The sequence below is a fragment of the Pteropus alecto genome, unplaced genomic scaffold (assembly GCF_000325575.1).
Source record: "Pteropus alecto unplaced genomic scaffold, ASM32557v1 scaffold13, whole genome shotgun sequence".
NCBI classification, from domain to species: Eukaryota; Metazoa; Chordata; class Mammalia; order Chiroptera; family Pteropodidae; genus Pteropus; species Pteropus alecto.
In genome coordinates this window covers 11,810,572-11,825,628 of record NW_006434373.1, presented here as the reverse complement: position 1 = coordinate 11,825,628, position 15,057 = coordinate 11,810,572, and the positions used below count along the sequence as shown (strand labels likewise).

Below are 15,057 nucleotides of genomic sequence, written 5' to 3'. Positions count from 1 at the left end.
CATTTTAACCATTTCTAAGTTTATGTTTCAGTGGCACTAAGTGCCGTCATACTGGTGTAGAGCTATAACCACCATCCATTTCCTGAACTTCATTTACCCCAACTGAAACTCTGTATCCATTAAACACTAACTCTCTGTTACCCCTACCCCAGCCTATGGCAACCACCATTCTACTTTCTGTCTCTGAATTTGCCCCTTCTAGGTACTTCATATAAGAAGAATCTTACAATATTTATCCATTTCTGTCTGGCCTAGTTCAAGGTTCATCCCTGTTTTAGCATGTGTCAGAATTTCCTTCTTTTTTTAAGGCTGAATGGTATTTCATTGTATGTATAAACCACATTTTGTTTATCTGCTCATCTCTTGACGGACACATTTGGATTGTTTCTACCTTTTGGCTGTTGTGAATAATGCTACTGTGGGTGCATAACTATCTGTTCAGATCCCTGCTTTCACTTCTTTTGGATATATACTCAGAAGTGGAATTGCTGGATCATTTGGTAATTCTGTTTAATTTTTTGAGGTAGTGCCTTATAAGTTTACTTATAGGCTCATTCATCATTCTTGTTGATTATATCGCTTCCCTTACAGACAGTACGTCTTTCTGTGAGCTTTATCTTTTGTGATTGTTGTTCTTTCAACACATTCAGATATGTGAATGTCTAAACTGTGATGTGATCACCCAATTAAATGTAAAAATATTATCGTAACATAAGTTCCAGAAGAGAAATACAGTATGCTCTGAGCACTTAAATGGAGAGGAACAGGAAAAATTTCATGAAGGGTGTGGCATTTGAGATAATCTTCGATAAAAGAGCAAAATGTTGCCAGGTAGAGATTTGGAGAAGGCTGATCCAGGCAGAGGTAGGAAAAGGGGACTATGTATCTCAAGGAGAAAGAGAGAAAAGTCCAGAAAGGTAAAGGAAAGACCTGGAATATCAGTCTAAATAATTTATTCAATTTCATCAGTATTGGAGAGCTATGGAAGGCTTTTCTGTAAGAGAGCAACATAATTGTAGTTGAGTTAAAAACACTTTAATCTGGGCAGTTCGACGGACTAATGTGTGGAGCTGGAGACTGTATTTGCAAAAGCCACTTGGCTGTTCAAATAATCTAGTGGAGAGGTCTGACGGAGAAATGGAAAGTTAGTTCTCTTACTCTCATTTTCCTCTTTTCGATGTAATGCCTATAACCAAAGTTTTGTTTAATTTTTGTCTACCACCTTTACCTTTATTTACGTCATTCTATTTAATATGACATATCATATGTGTGTCAAACATTCTTTAGGGAGTCGACGGAATCCTTAAGACAATTAGTTGTGGCTTGCAAAAAAATAAAATAAAGATCCTGAGGAGGAAAGTATTCAAATGTGGTATTTCAAGCTGTGAGAGCAAATATTCTCCAAGCTCTAAAGTCCCTCCAGTGGGTGTAGTGTTTGTTCTAAACATGAGTTGGCAGTGTTTGAACATGGCTGTCGGTTATCCTTCTGGGTGTGTTGCCTCTTCTGGTGTGGCAGTGAGGGCAGGGACTCCATTTTGTTCACAGCTCAATCCTGAATGACTAGAACAGTTCCTACAAGAAAGAAGCCCCATTAAATATTTATTGAATGAATAAAGTTTCAAGATAAAAAAGTGAGGTTAAGCTATCTTAAAGGTTTGTGGTAATGCCCTCATACCTTGACTACTTCCTGAACTGCCCAATTTTACTTAAGGGCCTGTCCGTGCCTATGAGGACAGAGAAGGCTGAGCTGGCCACAGTTAATGCCCTTCAAAGGACCTTGACCTCCCTCCCCCCCCACTTCCTAGAGTGAGTCCCTGACTAAGTTAGTAGGACTGTTAAACAGGGATGCTCTGGATATCCAAGATAAAACAAGTAGGCCTGGACTAATTCTTTAGTTGGCCTTGACCTTAGTGTGGTGGGGAAAAGCATGGGCATCTTGCACCAGGTTGTTTCTCACACTGATATGGCACATGGAGGTTCGCCAGCACTGTGGGTGTCAGACTTATGTCATCTTCTACCTGTTGTGTGATGCAAACTGATATGGCACATGGAGGTTGCAAACTGATATGGCACATGGAGGTTCGCCAGCACTGTGGGTGTCAGACTTATGTCATCTTCTACCTGTTGTGTGATGCAGGGCCACTTACCATCACGTTCCCAGTGAGTGACAAGGGCTGGATAGTCTGCTGGGTACTGGCTGATGGAGGTGTGCTCGTTAACTAGGAGTAAGATTTAGATGAGCAGGAGGGTAGATGGGGCAGCTGAGGCAGGCTTCTGAAGGTTGTGATGATCAGAAATAAGTTTTGTTTTGTTTTGTTTTTTAATTATCAAACACTACAAGAAAAGCATTTAAATTATATTTAAGGCCTTTAATTTTTCATTTTTAAGTAAACAGTTTTTACCTTGATTACCACTGGCTACTTTAGATCAAGTTTACGATACCCGTTCATTTATTGCCACACATTGGTCATTGTGACAGATAGACAGTAACTGCTTTTGGTCATGTGAGGATAATTAAAGATTCTGCTATGACACCTGGTGTTATAATAAGACATACAGACAAGGATTTGAATAACCGATAAGTTAGCCAGATTATGTAAATCATAAGAATAGCAATTCCCTAACCAAATGTATTAAAATTATATATTCAATACACAGAATATTTACACATTATTGCTATGAAGATTACAAAGATTTCTCAAGTAGAGCATAGTTGAATTTTTAATGTAAAAACTAGTTTGAGGCCTTTATAATAGATGTATTTTGAATTTTTATTTTTAGTTCCCCAGAAAATATTTTAAATATAGCTAGCGTATTATCAGGAATTTAGGAACAACAGCTGAAGTTTGTAATTTCTATTAATAGAAGCCTTTGGGGTGAATCTTATCGAAATCCTAGTAACCTTTTTCTTTCTTAGCTAAGTTCTTCATCTTCGTATTAGACAGTCTTTCCTTTACTAGAAATACCTGCACTTGATGGCTGAGGTTTGCCCTCTGCGTTCTGTCTTCTGCCCGTTACCATTGTGTTATTCCCTCTTGTCCCGGTCCCTTTGGTTTTCTCGACCCTGCCTGTCATAGCCTTCGTATTAGCTTTTCTCTTTTTGAGCTGAACTGCTGAAGAATTGTTGCTTAGCAATGCCTAGGTATCTGCAGTGGTAGTGAGATTAAAGCAATTTTCACTCCTTTGTTATTTTTTAAAAAATATTTTACAGTAGTCTCCTTTCGGCAAGGTTATTTTGCATTTGACACATGAACAAAATCGATTATCTTCCTATGGCGTCCCTCTATATCATCTTAATAAATGGTAAAACTGAAAATTTCCCTTTCTCATAGGCTCTTCTTTCTAGAGATACTTTTACTGTAAAGCAATGCTCAAAGAAGATCTTACTTCAAAGTCTTTAACTCTGTATATGTTTATTTTGTATTAGAGGCAAAATCAAGATTGACTGGTAGATTTGCACAGTCCATTTCCTTCTCAGCCAGGTAATTGATAGATAACATAACATGATAATTGAAGTAGATACATAAACTATAGTGTCTTAGTCAGCTCAGGCTGCCCATAACAATATTGGACGACTTGAACAACAGAAATGTATTTTTTAGAAGCTGGGAATTCTAAGATCAAGATACCAGCTCATTTGATTCCTGGCGAAAGCTCTCTTCCTGACATGCAGATGGCCACCTTCTCACTGTGTTCTCACATGGTCTTTTCTTGGTGGGTGCGTGTGGGGAGGGGAGTTCTCTCTTTCCTTTATTATAAGGTCACTAGTCCTATCTGAGCAGGCACCTCCCCTGATGAGCTCATTCAACCTTAATTAATTCTAAAGGCCCTGTTTTCAAATACAGCCATATTTGGAGTTAGGACTTTATTTTAGCATATGAATTTGGGTAGGGGAGTACAATTTAGTCCATAGCATATGGTTTCTTTTATTTTTCTTTGATCACTAAAAATTGTTACATACAGTCCTTAACTCTAGAATACCAATCAGAAATGCTCTATACAAACACTGACCTTCTGCCACTTCCCCTATTTGGGCTCCTGGCTCTGTCACCCACCTGGGCCCTAGCCCTCCCTAAGAGTAAAAACTTAACACACACAGCAGGGCCAAGACCTTTACTCGCAGCCACCCCAAACTGTTGGAGGCATTATGGGAACTTCCAGTTCTTCCCCAGCTGTCATGGTAACCTCTGATTCTACTGTACTGCTGGGTTCCTCACAGTGGTCCCAGTTCTTCCTGCTTCCAGGAGCTTAGACCTGCAGAACCCCTGACCCTACTAACCATTGAGAATCTGCCAGGATTCTCAACATCCAAGATACTTCCTTGACTGCTCCTCTCTCTACTACTCTACCCCTAGTGGAGCAGACTTAGGAGTCTCTGAAACAGGGGAGGTGAGTCTTGGGGACATTGACTTGGGCTACAGAATATACTTTTCAATAGAAATGAAACTATAGAAAGTAGTTAGATCTTGCTCATACTGCTGGTAAACTTTATTGTGCTGAAATGGGTTTCCCAAGGCTCGCTCAAGGACCTTTCCACCATGTAACAGTGGAAAATGCTTTTTAGGTTCCAAATATTCATTAATATGGGAGTAAATATTTAGAATATAGCCTTTTCATACTCTATAGACTACTAAGATGAATTTCATTCCGTTTCCATCAACACCAGCAAAGTAACATTGAGTTTTAATTTTTTTCTGCTTACAAAAAGAAACATCTCCAAAAAATCTTTTTCCATTTTAAGAAAAACTGTTGAATATAGGTAGATATTTTAAACTGATGAGAAAAACAATGAAGCCAGAGAAGTATGCCTGTAAGTAATAAGAAAGGACTCTGTCCCTCTAATTTTCAATGGATATTTTTTCAGGAAAAATAGATTTTGTAAGATGGCTGTGTTTCTCTATTTTTTTTTTTTTAACCTAAGCAACAAGTTGCCGATGGATGGATGGGTGGATAGGTGGATGGGTGGATAGGTGGGTGGGTGGATGGATAGATGGATGGATGGATCTTTCACAGTAAGATGCCATGCTGCTAACTCTTGTCTTCTGGTAATTATGGTTGCTGAGTCACCAGGAAAACAGGTTCTTTTTACATTTGTTCATTTCTCCTCAGAAGAAATGTGCTCAAGTAGAAACAGCCAGCTGACTTCTTTATTTAGAGCAATCTGTCAGAGTGGTGGTGTACACTGCAAAGAAATGTAATGTGGGGTGTTTGGTACATTCTTATTAAATTTCTTTCTGGTATTTCTCTGTTAATGCTTTGTCATCCATTAATATGATTTACATGCCATTAAAACCTTCACTGAAGTAATTAATGAAAGATAACTAATAAGTTACAAGGATGGGGCCTTTTGGGGGGACTGAGTGTTTAAGGAGATGTTTTTTAATTATTTAAAACTTTGGGCATATTGTTCAGTAGCAACTCACTTAACTAAATTGTCACCTGGCCCTTATTCCCACCTGTTGCACAACCATCTCATGAACGTTTCTTCCAAACACCTAGCTGAAATCCAGGTATGTTACAGCTCTAAGAATCTCCTGACCTCCCAGAGTAGAAATATGTCAGACAAAGAGGTGATTGTGCCCTGATTTGTGGTTAATGAACCCATCCTAACTTATAGTGATCATTGCTTCGTTTCCCAAGTCCTCTTATTTATTACAATCCATTTTGACAATTGTCCCTTAGTGCATTTTAAATTCTGGAACTACATAAAATTAATATATTTTTTAGTTTCATTGCCTGCTTATCTAGATAGATTTTCTATTGCTTTGTCATGCTCTATAAATATTCTCCATGGATTTTTATATTGCAGAAAATTTACATATTCATTTAAAGAAGACTGTCATAACGTCCATATTGAGTCTTCTGAACACTAACAGGGTTTTCTCTCCATTTACCTCTGTGTTTTTAAACTTGCTAATTAACCATGATTGGTTATCAAGATTGATCAAGGTAATTATTAATCACAATTGAAAAGGTTTAATAGAAACAAAATAATGTTGGAATGGTAATAATTGTTTATAATGGTCATAATAAGGATTTTTAACTTTGAAACTCCTTTCTTGTAAAGCACAGTTGAGTTCTCTCTGTGCCACATGTAAATAAGTCCCTGTTGATGATCAGAAGTCGAGCTCAGTCGCCCTTTGTAGGTGGTCACTCAGAGGCAGCCTGATTACACATGACATACATGATATACATAATACACATAGCTTTTCTGTGTGCTTTATTTAGTTAAAGTGAAAGTGGGCATTGGAGACTAATGTCTGAGAGTTAGGGGTTTGAGAGGCAGGATCACTGCTCTCTGATCCTTGTTGAAGTACACTGACAAGTTATAAACGTCCGAATTCCGGAGGATATACATTCAAGTTTACTTTTCTGTTTTTCAAATGGTGACAACTCTAAGACCTTAAATTGGTGTTAGATTCCTTAGCACAGTGGAGTTGGAGCTTATATTTGTGGTTTCTTTTACCCAACCGCTGGACCCAGTGTTCATGGCAGCCCCTGTAGATGGGCAGCCGTATGTCCCCTGACTTGACCCAAGTTTAACCTACCCCTGAAGGCCCACCTCTGTCGCCTGGTGGTGATGGGGGCCTCTCTAGAACTCTTGTCATCTGCTCTGGAGAATGTCTGGACAGCTCTTTTGGATATTTCTCACAGGCATGCATGTCTGCCTTTCTCTTTTGACCAAGAAAGGTTCTCTGCCATTCGTCCTACAGAGGGCCAGACTCTCCTTACTTTAGGTGGGTTTCCATTTCACATTGACCTTTCAACCTTCTCCAAAGAAGAAAAATAAAAATTATTTATAATCTCACCTCCCAAAGAAAACCTATTTTGGTGTATCTACTACCAGTTACTATTCAGTGCTCATGTAAATAAAGAGTATTAATAAAAAGGAATTCAAAAATTCAATTTTTGAATGCCTTTTTTGATATCTAGTAGTTACTTTATGATTCATACTATCATTTCTGGTTATCATGGATTAAGTGGATAGTTTACCATGGGTTATTCTATCTCAGAATTCCCAGTTTAACTTTTACTTAGTCATAGTAGGTATTCTTTTTGTATTTTTTTTTGTTACTTTTAGTAGAACTTTATTAAGAATTTTTGAGTATAACTTTCTTTTAAAATATTATTTTGCTTGGGCTCAAGTAGAATGAGTTTGAGAATATAACTTTCTTTTTAAAGAAAAGGTTGTTTATCTTTTGAAAGTTTGGAAAATTTTCCCAGGCTTATTTATTTATATAAACTTGGGGGAAAGGAAAATTCCATAATTATTTTCTTAGTTTTCTTTTTTTTGGTCTTTTTATGTTTTCTGTAACATGTGATAATACTTTTTTGTTGTTTAATTTTTACTTATTCTTAGTGTGTTTTTGTATCCTCTTGTCAGTTTCAAAATTCTTTAGATAACAACTTTGTTCATTCTTTTTGCTTATATTAGTGTAGAGGATAATACATTTTTTTCCCCGTGGGACTTTGGTAGGTCACCATATACTTATATTTAGATTTTCAATGTTAAGAATATTCTTAGTGACTTTAAACAACGTTTTTCTTCCATCAGTACCATAACACAGAGTATTTGAGCTTACAAATGATTGGTCAAGCTTTGCTTTGTTCTTCATTTCAAATTTTGTGCATCTGAGAATGTAGACCATATACACAGAACTTCTGTTATAAGTGAATTTTTATGATCCAGCAAAATTTTTATTATTTGAAAAGTATACTGCAAGAAAATGTATGTTTCTTATTTGCCATTTCTTGCTGCCTAGAATTTATTGTTTCTGCCCTTATTTATTGTACTGGGTAGGTTAGTATTTCCTTAATTAATGGCTTGTTTGAGTAGATAATAGAATTTTGGTGCCTTCTAGATTTTGGCTGCTACGTGTGTGAGCCTCAGACACTCCATCTGGGAAACAGAGCTGGTAGCACCACTTTTAGGTTGTGCTGTGGATGAGGGCGGGAGACCCCCTTGGGAAGGATCAGAACAGGATGTGGCCTTCAGCCGAGAGCTTTCTTGGGGTTCCCTTTCCCCTTGTTGGCACTCTAGTTTTCCACAGATTCTCCCAGTCAGACTGTGTTCTCTAGGTGCCGATCCCATATGGTGGTTGTGTGGAATTGTGAGTAGTAAATGAAATAATGCAAATAAATGCTTAATCAGCAGTACCTGTTATTAATGAAATGATTTGAATCACAAACATTTGTATTTCTCAGCAGTCACAGAAATGGAAGACCTGTTCTTTGACGTCTCATTTCACACATGACTTGTCCTTTGAGCCAGAGAGTGATCTGGAACTTATTCCTCAGCCTCACTTCACTGTCAGCTTTTCTCTTTTGTGGCTTACGGCTGTGGATGAGTTCTGTATCTGGTTTGTCTATGTTTTGATCAAGTAGTTTATTCCATGGGAACTTGAGTGTTTGCTTTGGGAGAAGAAGGGTTACCTTTATTTTACCCTGAGGCTTTATTTGACTTTGCCCAGTTGTGTCTACTGTGTGTGTCTCAGTCTCCCATGAAGCTCTGCAGTTTTAACTGCTTTTAAGAGGGTGCCTTTGTGCACTGGGTATCTTTAGTTCTAAGAACCCAGACTTCATTAAGGGCTTCTGGAGCCTTGTCGTAGGGCCTTACTGATTGCATGAGGCAAGAAGGCACAGGAAATGGACATCAGAAGGCCTTTCTTTTTCTGGTTTTCCGTGAATGCTCTGATCCACTGTGTGAATGAATAGATGTGAAAAATTCTTTCTCACAGAAGAAAGGTTTTAAGACATTTAAAAAATTCATAATTTAGGACCATGAAAAGACAGTATACCATTCTCTTTATATGTCTGGTAATAATCAGTAAGCGTTTTGTTTATTTGATGAATTTCTCCCATTGGTGTCCTCAGTAGCTTAAACGGGTGATTATTACAGTACCTTGATTGGCATCTCTGTGCTAGAAAAGGTGAGAGGTTTGGTGGAGACTGTGATTTTATCTAAAATGAATGAGTCATAAGGTCACTGAATACTAGAGAGGGTGACAATTTTAGAGATTATCTAGAGAGCCAGGAGGGCCCCTGGCATGGTAGTAAAGACCATCCTGTCTACGATCTGGTCGTGCATCTTCCACTTTACCAGCTGGCTGACCGTGGGAAAGTTGACTAAACACTTTGCCCCAGTTTCCTCATCTGTAAAAGTGGTCAATAAAAGCATCTACCTAATGGTGATTATGAGGTTTAAATAAGTCAGTGTTTATAAAGCTTGTAGGGCCTGCTCTGCTCTGCTGTAGAAAGTACTATATAAGTGTTGATTAAATTAAAATAATAAGTTATATTTTTCCACATTCTATGCATGAGAAGCCTAAAATCCAGGAAAGGTTAAGTTAATTTTACAGTACACTCAGAAATGTAAAAAAAAAAAATTAGGATTAGAACCTGGTGGACAATCGATAGCATCTAAGTCTTTTTTCTTCCCTTTCAGCAATCCACAGCAAACCTGTGCTATTCATAATTGTTAATTTTTTTAATGGACAACATCGTTTAATTAAATACCTTATTTATTAACCAGGTTGACATTTAAAATTCTTCACAAGGAGTTTGACGTTTTTGTTATGTACTTTTTTTCCCCTCGACTATTCACTGTTTTAATTAATAATTACTTCTAGGGGAAATATTCCAGGATGTGATACCTTTTACTCTTCTGGTGTATTTTATTGTATCATTTGGTCTGTGATAATACTACCTAGTTTATTTCTTGAACAATTTTGAAGGGTGAGAGACTTTAATAGTCTATTCTTTAATGGTTTAATAGAAATTGCCTTTCTTTTCCCACCCTGAAGGGAAGCCTTGTCATTTATGATTCATTGGATTTGGTAAGCTTTAGCAAATGCTTTCTTTTTTTCTTAAAGTTGTATGAAATAGTGCCATTACTCACTCCAGGATATATGTCAGTAGAATGTTATACAGGATGCAGGACACGTTTAAAGCATTTATTTCTTAAGCATCATTTCCAGAGCGTTTGAAACTTCAGCAAAGAATGATAGAATGTGGGATAACTTTTTACTGAAGACTTCTTTATTTAATAATGAGGCTGTTGGGAACATCCTGATGTATTTTGAAAATGAATTTAACAATGCTTTGTAGTTTATTAAAGAAAATACCTAATGCCTTTTAGATTCCAGAAACATTTTTAGTTATTTAAGCCCTGTCATTTTTCTCATAAAGTAAAGGAGGAGAGTTGTCTTATAGACTATGAGATATGCTGAATTACCTGCCAAAATATGCGCTTGACTGAGCCGGAAATTGGTCGCACAGTTTCTGTTCACTAAGTCTGTGGGCTTGCCTCTCATTTCTAGCCTCAGACTAAGCCACTGCCTTTGGAGGGAACATCTATACTCTCCACTCTCCCATTTCTGTAACTGAGAAGCATTTCAGAGTAGCCCCAAACTGGAAGCAACCATGATGGTGCTTCACTAGGTGAATGGATAACAAAACTGAGGTACGTCCAGACAATGGAATATTATTTAGCGATAAAAAAGCTGTCAAACCAGGAAAAAACATGGAGGAATCTTAAGTGCAAATTGCTTAGTGAAAGAAGCCAGTTTGAAAAGGCTACATATTGTATGATTTCAACCATGTGACCTTTTGGAAAAGGCAGAACTATATAGACAGAATAAAGATCAGTGGTTATCAAGGGACAGAATGGGGTAGGGGAGCAGGGACGAATCGATGGAAAACAGGAGATTTTTAGGGCAGTGAAATTATTTTGTATATTGTAATGGCAGATGCCCGACATTTGGCATTTGTCAAACCCCACAGAACTGTACAATACAAACAGTGATGTTTACCCTACTGTAAATTGTGGACTTGAGTTAATGATAATGTGTCACTGTTGGTCGATCAGTTGTAACGAATGTACCATACTAATGCCAGATGTTAATAATAGGAAAAGCTGTATGGGGGGAGAGAGAGGGTATTTAGGAACTTCCTGTATTTTCTTGGAAACATCAAACTGCTCTAAAAAAACAAGTCTGTTAAAAAAATATTAGTGCAGATGATTTGCTATCAGCATTACTAATAATCAGCCTAGCCTCTGCTTCCATTTCTCAGCTGACACTCTCTTCATACCAGTGACTACCTGATCATACCAGATTTAGTGAATGAACTTTTCTAATTCTCATTCTCTTTGTTGCCCCAACAGCATTGTGGTTCAGCCTCTGGTTGTTGATAATCCTGCTTTTTAGACTTTATGCTATGATTTTAGAATGGATTTTCAGGCTCAGTCTTTTATAAATATGGGATTCATCCATCAGGGAGAAGGTTGTCATAGACATTCTCCGAAGTCCCTGCAACTCTGAGACTCTGTGATTCCTTCGCTGATTCTTCTTCCTCTTCCTGCTCATCGATGTTGGCATGCATTCCAGGCTACTATTTTGGTTCTTTTTGTACTCTTTCCAGATTCTTCAAGATGTCACCCACTGTCACAGTGTCATTTCACTCTCGTGTGGATGACTTATGAAGTCCCTTTCCTGAACCTCAGGCCCCTGTGCTCAGCTTACCAATGTCATACTTTGGAGGAAGCATTTAATAGGTGGTAGCAAGGCGCTGAGGAATGGTGAGTGTTGAAGAAATGGAGGCAGTGACCTTTACGGTGTTGCTGGATAGTCTCCGTGCCCCTCAGCGGCCTTCACTCAGCTACAGCTTGGACCTCGCAGCACTTACTTGTTCTGTCTTAAATCTAAATTCTGGATTTGTTCCCTGCCCCCACTTACTAGTATGTCATTATTTTGTAAAGATTCTTAATGTCACAGTATTCCCAAATTACTCCTTCTTTCCCTCCATCCTTATTGTCACCACCTTCCTTTCTTGCATGGGGTATTACAGATATTTCCTAACTCACCAGTGTCGTAACCCAGCCAATACCTCACTGTCAGATTTTTTCTGAAAACTGCAGGGTTTCACCTCGTCTTAAAAGCCACAGCGGCTCATTCTGATCCATCAGATGAACCTCCTACACCTTGGCCTGTTATTCCAGGCCGACCAAAATCTGCCTCTCACCTACCTTCCTTCCTCATATTCTTTTCACTAATTTCTTGCCTCTGTTAGTCCTTATCCATCAGTGACACAACCCTTGGCACATGGCAGACATTTCCTTATTATTGCAAGAAGGAACTTCAGCAAGAATGTGTATTTTATCCACACTGTTGCATTTGCCCTCGGGGCTATTTAAAAATTGTTAGCCTTTTCCCAAGGACCAGATGACTTCCCACTTCTCAGTGAAGTAGCATCCTCCGTTTCTGTAGCTTTTAAAGTTCACGTAGTATACCTGTGTTGGGAGTAAATAAGTTGCCTTCAACATTATCTTGAACTACCTGTTCTCTTCTCTGATAGATTATATATCGCATAAAGATAAACCAAACGGTGCCATGTTATTGCTTTGTGTCCTATGTAGTGTTAAGTGTAGTTGCTGAAACATAATAGGTCCTCCTAATGCTTGTTAATGATGATGACCTCAATTATTGTGACACTTGAATGGTAGTATACTTTAAGCAGTCTGTTATTTTCAAAGACGTTTAGTAAGCAAATCAGTAATACACTGCATCCTTATTATGGGTGAGGCAAGAGTTAGGTGCTTTCCACAAATATTTGGAGAGGCTGATCAATGTCAACTGAAGACAAAGAGAGAGGATTTTTTTTTAGTGAATGGATGGAAATGATGTTATGTGAAGTAGAGTGAGCTTGACTGTAGCCTAGGAAACGCAGCCCCTGATTACACTGCAGCGGCACTGTAAAGGGGGAATTGTGAGAAGCTGCAAGCTGGTTTCTTGCTTCAAGAAGACCACCTATCTCCTTACATTTTGTTTACCCTGGCCTTTTACTTAGAGGTAGAATGGAGGGGTGAGCTAAAGTTTAATTTCGTACTTCCAGAATCATCAAGAAATTGACATCAATAAAATGTGAATGATTGGAGAATTCTTTCTGGTTTTCTGATTTTTCTACTGGGCTAAAAGAATCTTCTCTTTCTAGTACCTTTTACTTGATTCTACACATCTTTATCTATTTAATAGAGGAAATATGCCCTATACATCAGTGAAAATGGAAACAAAAGTATTCTTAAATTGTCTTTGTGTATTTTTAACAATTTAAAAAGTTTTTAGAATAAGATTGGAGTGTAGATTAAAATTTGATAGGAAAAAATGCTGCTTTTTCTTGCCAAGAGCTGTTGACAAAATCAGGCATTCACTATGTTTGGTGCATGTGTGAACCGTTGAAGAGAGATGTTTTCTTGATGAAGTTATCTAATCAAGTAAGTGCTCAATGTGTGTCAGGTGGATTTACCTATGCTACCTAATCCTCACTGGGGCCCGGGGAGGGTTATCAGGTTGGAGCTGCATCAGAACTTCTTGGAAGGCTTGTTGCAGCCTAGATGCTAGACCCACCCAGCCTTTGATTCAGTGCAGCCGCAGAGACAAAAATTTGCATTTCTAATAAGCTCCCAGGTGATGCTGATGCCACAGAGTTGTGACCACATTTTAAGAAGCCCTGCCAGAGGTGGTCGGCTTTCTCTCCATTTCCCAGGCGGGGAACATGCCGGCTAGAATGGATACATGACTGCCTGAAGTTCTCAAAGTGCCTGAGTCCCAGCCTAGGGCGGTCTCATGCACTAACACGAGAAGAACACTTCTCGTCACATTTCCAGGTAATGCAGCCAGACCCTTTCTGGCACCTCTGGACTTGCCATCTAGTTGACATTGCAGGAAAAGAGGAGAAAGGCCTGGGAAGCAAGTGAATTCCAAGTCAGAATTAAGCAAAACCCAGGGAAAATAAAGTTTTTTCCTGAAAGAGTAGGTCAGGAAGGCTTTCTGGAGGAGATGCCAGGTAGAGAAGATGGCCATTTAGGAGGGAGAAACAGAACAGCAACATCACGGCACCAGGAAAATGCAGGTGGATTGAATAGCAGAGTCCAGTTGGATTAGAAACAGTTTATTTACAAGTTGAGAAACCAGGGCAAATGGTTGAAATGCCTCGCTGGGAATTTTCACGTTTAACTTGGTATTGATTGGACTCAGGTTTTTGAGTAGAATAGGGTATGGTTCAAAGTAGACTTTCGAAATAACCTCTATGAAAAGAGAAAAGTTCTCCTCTGCTCTGAGTTTTCCTTGAAGTACTTTCCAGAGATTTGTTTAGGGGTATTTAAGATAGCCTATTTAATTTTTTCTTTTTTTCTTTTTTTTTTTTTTTCACTAAGGATAGACAGGAAAGACTGAAGAAAATCATCTTTATATAGCTTCTCTGCAGTTTAGTTCTCTTTTCCTTCCTTTGCAGGTGAAATGGGGCACCCCTCTTTGTAGACAGTATCCTGGTCTTCTCCCAAATGATCAAACAGGCCGAACAATCTCTGGCCTTTTTGAAGTGTCTGGTTGATGTAAAACAGCTGATCTGCAGTTAGTTCTTTTGCTCTCAGACTTTTCTGAAATAAGCAAATCTATCCGCACAGATAGCTGTTTTGAACTTTCTCAGAACCCCTTATCTAAGTCCCTGTGAAAAGTCAAACTTGGCCGGTTGTGCTCTTGAGATACTGTGGGGCTGCCAGCCTTGGGCGGCGGCGGGGAGGCGGGGGGAGGGTGAAGGAAGGGGTTGGTACCTCCTCCCTCCCTGTCCCCAGGGGCCACCTCCTGGCCTGTGGCTCCCTGGGAGACAGGAACATAAGGTGGCTTTGTCACCTGGCAGTGTCTGGCTCCTAAAGGAAGAGCCAAATGAATTAGAGCTGGTGAAGAGAACACACCCTTTGCCCTTTGCGCTCCTAGATGTCTGACATAGCTGATTTTTGTCCCCACAAAATGGCAAATGCACAATCTTTTGCCTTTTCCTGTGAATAACCACCTTCTTTGAGTTTTTCTTAACTTAGTATTTATAAATGGCTTATATTTAAAATTGAAAGAAAAAACTCTTGTGAAAAGTTCCTTTGTCAGCTTATTTTCATAATTGTCACCCTTTACTGTGATTGCATTCATTAGATTTCATGTTCTAAATGGGGCTGAATAGCCAGCAGGATTATGTTGTCTTAGTAGATGAAATTTATAAAATCTTTTA

The 15,057-nt window shown here is 38.6% G+C and overlaps 1 protein-coding gene across 1 annotated transcript in view; it reads left to right on the top strand.

Annotated features, from left to right (window-relative positions):
• Positions 1–11,430: 11,430 nt before the first annotated feature.
• FARP1 (FERM, ARH/RhoGEF and pleckstrin domain protein 1) overlaps positions 11,431–15,057 on the top strand; it is a 225,755-nt gene continuing 222,128 nt past the window's right edge. Inside the window, exon 1 of the mRNA XM_015587343.2 lies at positions 11,431–11,578. The gene's annotated coding sequence lies outside the window, so the exon portion shown is untranslated. The remainder of the gene's footprint in view (positions 11,579–15,057) is intronic.